The following is a 6,000-nucleotide window of genomic DNA, read 5'->3' on the forward strand; positions in this document are numbered from 1 at the left end:
TCACTGATCAATGTACAATAAAGAACAGCAATTAGGACATTCAGTGAAAAAGATGCAATAGGCTATGGAAGCAGAAAAACTGATAAAACCAAGCACAGAGATGAGCAGTGCAATCCTAAAAAGAGTTACTCCAGTCTAAGACCATTGATTTTAATGGGTTTAGATGGGAGTAACTCTGCTTAGGATCGCACAGGAAATCTCTCTGAAACCAAGCATAACTAAATTACATGGCATGTTTAGCAGTGTGGAGACTCCCTAGTGAGTGTGTCTGCCAGTAGGGGTGTGCAGTTCAGGTCTGGAATGCAGATTTTTTTAAACCCTCATTTTTTTCTGATTCAGTAAAATTTGGCTTTTCCAGACCAAAATATGCAATACCGAATCAGTTTTGGTATTCTGAACTCATGCCACCGAATTAATTCGGTAAAATTAGATAAACAAAGCTTGGCTGTTTTTTGCAGTGCATGTGTGTGGGGTCTCAAGCAAACTCCACCAAATGTTCAGGGAACATACTCCTGACACTCCTTTAAAGACCCTCCATTCCAAATTTCAGGATGATTGGACCCCAGGAGCCATTGTATGGGCCTCTAAAGAAGGTGCCACCAGCTACTTTATAGTTTCATATAGGAAAAAAGTCAAAGCTGACTCTTACTGCAGAAATGTAGCCAGGCTGCCATGGCCAAGGCACTCATCCCACCCAAACCAAACTGAAGCAAGGGACACTGCTATAGCATAGTGGTTAAGTGGCTGGGCTACGAATTAGCACTCTGCTAGTTTGACTTCTACTACTGGTATGAATTCTGCAGGTGGCTTTGCATAAGCCACTCATGTCAGCCCCAGCTCCCTAGCTGTATTGTGGAGATAATAACAACACTGACTTTATTCACTGCTCTGAATGGGGCACTAATTTGTCTAGAAGGGAAGTATATAAACACACTGTTGTTGTTGTTGTTGTTGTTGTTGTTAATGTAGCTGAACAGAAGGAAACTGAAGCAAGGGAATGGAATCTTCCCCACAACCAAAGTGAAGCAAGGGGACCAATATCACACAAACCAGAGAATCGCACCCATTCCATCCAAACCAAACTGAAGCAAGGGACACTGTTTCAACTTAGGCCAACAGAAGAAAACTGAAGAAGGGAATGCCTTGTGCTTGTGGCTGGGTACTGCTTGGTTCTGTTCTGTGGTGTTCCCCCACTAGCTGAACCCAGTGACTGGCTGCTGTGAATGACACTGGTTCTGTTGGGCTAAGTTGTCCCTTGCTTCAGTTTGGTTTAGGTGGAATGGGTATGATTCTCCAGTGTTTGATATTTATGAGGAGGTCTATGTAGACTGCATTACAGTAGTCTAGTCTCAAAGATGTTATTGTGCCATGAATCCAGATAAGCCATGTCAAGGTAGGAGGCTATCTTTTAGGCTAGTCTGAGTTGTGAGAAGGCATGTTCAGCAATTGCATTTACTTGCTCCTCCAGCAGCAGTTCCATTTTTAAATATACATGGGTTCACCAGTATGGAAATGGACTATTTTAATATATAAAATGAGTAAAGAACCAAATCATTTCTTATCTACTGGTACGCATAATCTACAGGAGCTTCAGTACCCTGAAGGTGTGTCATATATACTTGAACTATTGGCTATGATTGCTGTAGACTGTGCATATTAGCCATGTAAGAACCTGTTAGTTACCTTCTCATTCTTCATGTTTTTATGTGCTTTGTAACTCAGATTCGTCTATAAACAGAAGGTTGTTTTATGAAAGTATGACATTCCTTCATCCTTAAACAGCAGAAATGGCATCAGGGGCATTTTTAAATTCAAAAATAACTATTATTTCCTTTAGAAGGGAAAGTTGAGATTAAATTAGGGGTTAAAAATTTCTGAGGTAATTCAGCTTATACATATCTGAGGTAAAGTCAAAACATGCACAGACTTCATTTCTTATGGTCTTTGTAGATACTTAAAGGCTTATGTTTTGAGGCTTTGATTCCCTTGTTTTCCCCCAAGCCCGCTATTATACTTCCTTTTAGTATTCGCTTTCTTTTCTGGAGTTAGAAATGCTGGTTCCCACTTTCTAGTACTCCAGTCCCCTTCTCTTCAAACACCTGTGCTTTCCTCCAGTTTTTAACTGAATCTGAAGGAAGCCACAGGCAGTTTTGAACTAGGCTTGACCAGGGGTCTCTTCACTCTCCAGAGCTACCTCCCTGTTTGACTGGGTAGGGAAAAATTTCCTCTCCTTAGAGGATCTATCCCCTTTCTTTGAACCGTTTGGAAGTATGCACCCACTTTCCAAACCTGCTTGCCTATTTTCCACAGTTCTCCTGCCAGTGTTAAAACTGCTCTCCATTAGGACTCCATCTCCCAACTCTTCACACTTGATTAATCTCTGCTAGGACTGAAAAACAACCCACCTCTTTCAAGCTCGTGCTACCAATCAGATTTCTTGGAGTAAATAGCCTATCACTCAAAGGCCTCTGATTCTGTGAGGGATTAACCATTAATAGTCCTTATGGAGAAATGCCATTCTGTTTGTGGAGTTAACTTTCCATGGCCTGCAGAGGGGAGGGGCCAGTTCTGGAGTAGAATGTGATTTGAGGGAGAGTGAGTGAGTTGGTGGAGGGGAGTTGGAAGTTGCCAGTTGGTGGCTGAAGAGCTGAGGGAGAGATGGCTCTAAGGGGAGACGTAGATCTAATGTAACCCCAGGTATCCAAGGATTGGGCCTATCCTACACAACCATCTAATTAGGGCATGAGGGAGATAGAGTAGGTGTTTCTGTTTCTGATTCATTATTCCTCCCGTTCACTATATATTTGCCTGTGTATAGTTAGAAGTTAAATAAATGAGTTTTGGAATTTATGAAGGAAGAAAGCTCTTCTGTTCCACATAGTCCCCCAACCGCTTGGGCCCACTAGCGGAGGAGGGAGGTTAGGAGGCTGTCCCGCCTAACCAGGACCCCATACAGGACCCCATACAGGGACAGTGGTGGCAGCAACTACCCAGAGACAGGAAAGGGAGACAGCCCTTTCAGGTGGCTGGCCAGAAGCGAAAAGGGGCAGAGCGGGGTCTACCAGTGAGAGGAAAGGCCCCGTTTCACCACAGTCCTGTACAGCACCTGCAGGCTCTTTTAAAATGTGCAGTCTGTCACAGAAAGCTTTTAGATTACTTGGTGTCTGTCTCTAGATGTGATAATAGATTTATTGCTTCTATTTGTACATTTTTGAATATGCAGGTGAATGGGTTTTTCGCGGAAAAATGAATTTTTCTGTTTACATATGCAATGCCCACTCCCTGACTTGCACGTGTTACTGTGAAGGTTTGAATAGCACCAATAGGTCTAAAATTGTTCCTGTGCAACTGAGTTTCCTGAAAAGACATGTTTTCTGATCATGCAGAGCAAGCCCTACAGAAATAATGCTGTATGCATTTAAGCTCTATTTCAGAGTTCATCGGAAACATGGAAACTCAAAGCAGGGACCATGCATATGAGCTTACTCTCTCCCTTCTGTGTTCAGTGAATGTGTGAATAACCATTCTGTTCACTACATGAAACTCTTATGACATTTTAGCAAGTTTAAAAGTTTAATTTAGTAATCTCCCTGTGCTTTCAATTAGTGGCCACTTAGTGTGTGTGCAGCTTGCCTTCAAAGAACATATTAATTTCAGTGTAAAATGATAGTCATAGAAAACATGACAAACTACTTAGCAATAAAAGTCTTTATTGCAAATAATTCTGGTATTGAATTTGAATATTAATGTTCATTGTACAGCTATATTGAAGGGACTAACCATAGTGTTGTGAATTATAGAGCTAGAATTCTAAGATCATCAATGATTGCCCTAAAGCATGAGGTGCCATATTTTGATTAATACAGCACCCCAAATCTGAGAGAAATGTCTGGATGTAAATTTTCCTGTAAAGTTGAGGAAACTAATTGGTAAACTGCTTAATCATGCCTTGCTTGGAAGTGAATAAAGGCTTTAAGAAACACAAGGAGTCAGTGGAATTCTTTTTTCAGAGAGAAACAAAGATAGCAGTAATTAATGACCCTGACTCTGTGCCAAAAAAGCTTTCTTCTGACAACTCCAACTTAATTAAAACTTAAGACATTTCAATGGCTTCAGAAAGCCCCTGATGGGGTGAACTCTTGCAAACTCGTGAGAAAATTTTGTAAATTAAAGAAAAAGATGTGTGCTACTATTGGTGCCATGACTCTAATCCCTGACAGTCAAAGAATCTATTTAGCCAAAGCCTTTTCTTTTAACTGGCTCACACCTGCAGGCTTACTGGCACTTCCTCTGTACCAGAAAAGGCATTTTTTGTGTGTTTTACGGAAGATCAGATAATAGAAGTCCTGCTGGGTCTTTTGTTTTTGTGCATTGTTCATTAGCCTGTGAGTAGCAGACATACTTGATATGCTTGGCTTACTTAGGGGTAGAGCATTGGCAGAAAGCTTTAGGAGACACAACATTAGTGAAGATGGGCTAGCAAAGGAGAAGATTTTTTTAAATGGAAAAATAATTAAAAGGATAGGATAGGATAGGATAGGATAGGATAGGATAGGATAGGATAGGATAGGATAGGATAGGATGGTAGAAACCTGCTGTTCTTCACACATCCAAGTTTTGTTAAAGGGGTGGAGCTTTGCAATATCCTTTCTTCTTCTAATAAATGCAGTTTTCATTCGATATGATTCAGCGTCTAGATTCTCCAACAGGTACATTTTTTGATCAGGAAGAAGAATGTTCATCCTGTGCAATGGTGGATATACTTGATAACATATTCCTACTACTGATATGAATGATTAAAAATGGTCCCACAATTTACATAAGAAAGGGAACATCTAATTTCATAACAGAGAGAGCTTGTTCTGCAGTTTGCTAAAAATCTCAATGCTCAAAACCAGGACATAAAATTTAATTTTACTTCTTCCTCCTTTGTTTCCTAAAAAGCTTTTCAAACTGTCACGTTGGGACAGCGATATATAAGTTTTGATGAAATTGCTACAGCCTGGCCTTACTTTATGACACAGTGGGATATAAATGCAATCAATTTGAAATAAACTGGGAGGTACTGACTTGAATCCAAAGCAGTGTTTTCAAGGGCTCAAGGATTTCTGTCTATGGAGCATATTTTTTTTCATCTTCCCCCTTCCCGCTGCAGCCCAAAATGCTCCCACAAAAGCTGTCTGTGGGGTCTGTCCCCCAGGAGCACATTTCAGTTGCTGTAAAAGTATCTTGTTTGTTTTGGTAAAGATGAGGCTTGATATACATATTTGACAGAAACTCTGTCTTTCTAAATGGGAAATAAAAATTATGTACAGATCATATCAGGTGGACCATTTTAATTACATGTCCAGCTAATTTCTCTCTTTCGTTGTAATATTTAAAAGGACAATGTTAAAATCAACACATTTATTTCTACATGGAAACTGACCATAGCAAATTCATAATGCAATTGCTACCTATCAAGAATCACTGGCTACCTACTACTAGATTATCTAGAAAGTTTGCTGGACTTTTATAAGTCAGCATGTTTGCTTTTGGGTACACTGGTAGTCTTATTTTTAGAATATATTTGCTGAGCTTTTGCTGGGTCTCAATGTAACAAAGAAAGTTTTTTTTAAGCTACTGTAACAGAATATGTTTGGAGTTGTGAAGGTTTTTCAGTGAAAAAAAATTAGAATTTAAGAGGATCTTGTTACATGCTGTGGGCAGAAATCAGAGTCAGCATGCTTGCAAAAATAGATTTTTTTAAAGAAAAATGTGTTGTGGGTCAGTATGAATGTATTTAAAAGTTTCAAATCTAGTCTGTTTTGAATTAGGTTAAACTACAAATTAAGTTACTTAACATTTAGTGTATCTAACATATAATTAAGAGAAACATTTTTGTTTATAGAAAATGTAAGTTTATTCCATGCATGCAGATTTATGGAAAATGTATATAAACATTTATGTTTAAGTCACTATTTATAACAAAGTAAAATCTCCATAATACTAGATGGAATT

General features: G+C 39.2%; 1 protein-coding gene across 1 annotated transcript in view; it reads left to right on the forward strand.

The window, feature by feature from the left end:
* ZFHX4 (zinc finger homeobox 4) overlaps positions 1-6,000 on the forward strand; it is a 288,469-nt gene that overhangs the window by 127,160 nt on the left and 155,309 nt on the right. The gene's annotated exons all lie outside the window — the stretch shown is intronic.

The sequence above is a fragment of the Eublepharis macularius genome, chromosome 7, assembly GCF_028583425.1.
Source record: "Eublepharis macularius isolate TG4126 chromosome 7, MPM_Emac_v1.0, whole genome shotgun sequence".
In the NCBI taxonomy this organism is placed as follows: Eukaryota; Metazoa; Chordata; class Lepidosauria; order Squamata; family Eublepharidae; genus Eublepharis; species Eublepharis macularius.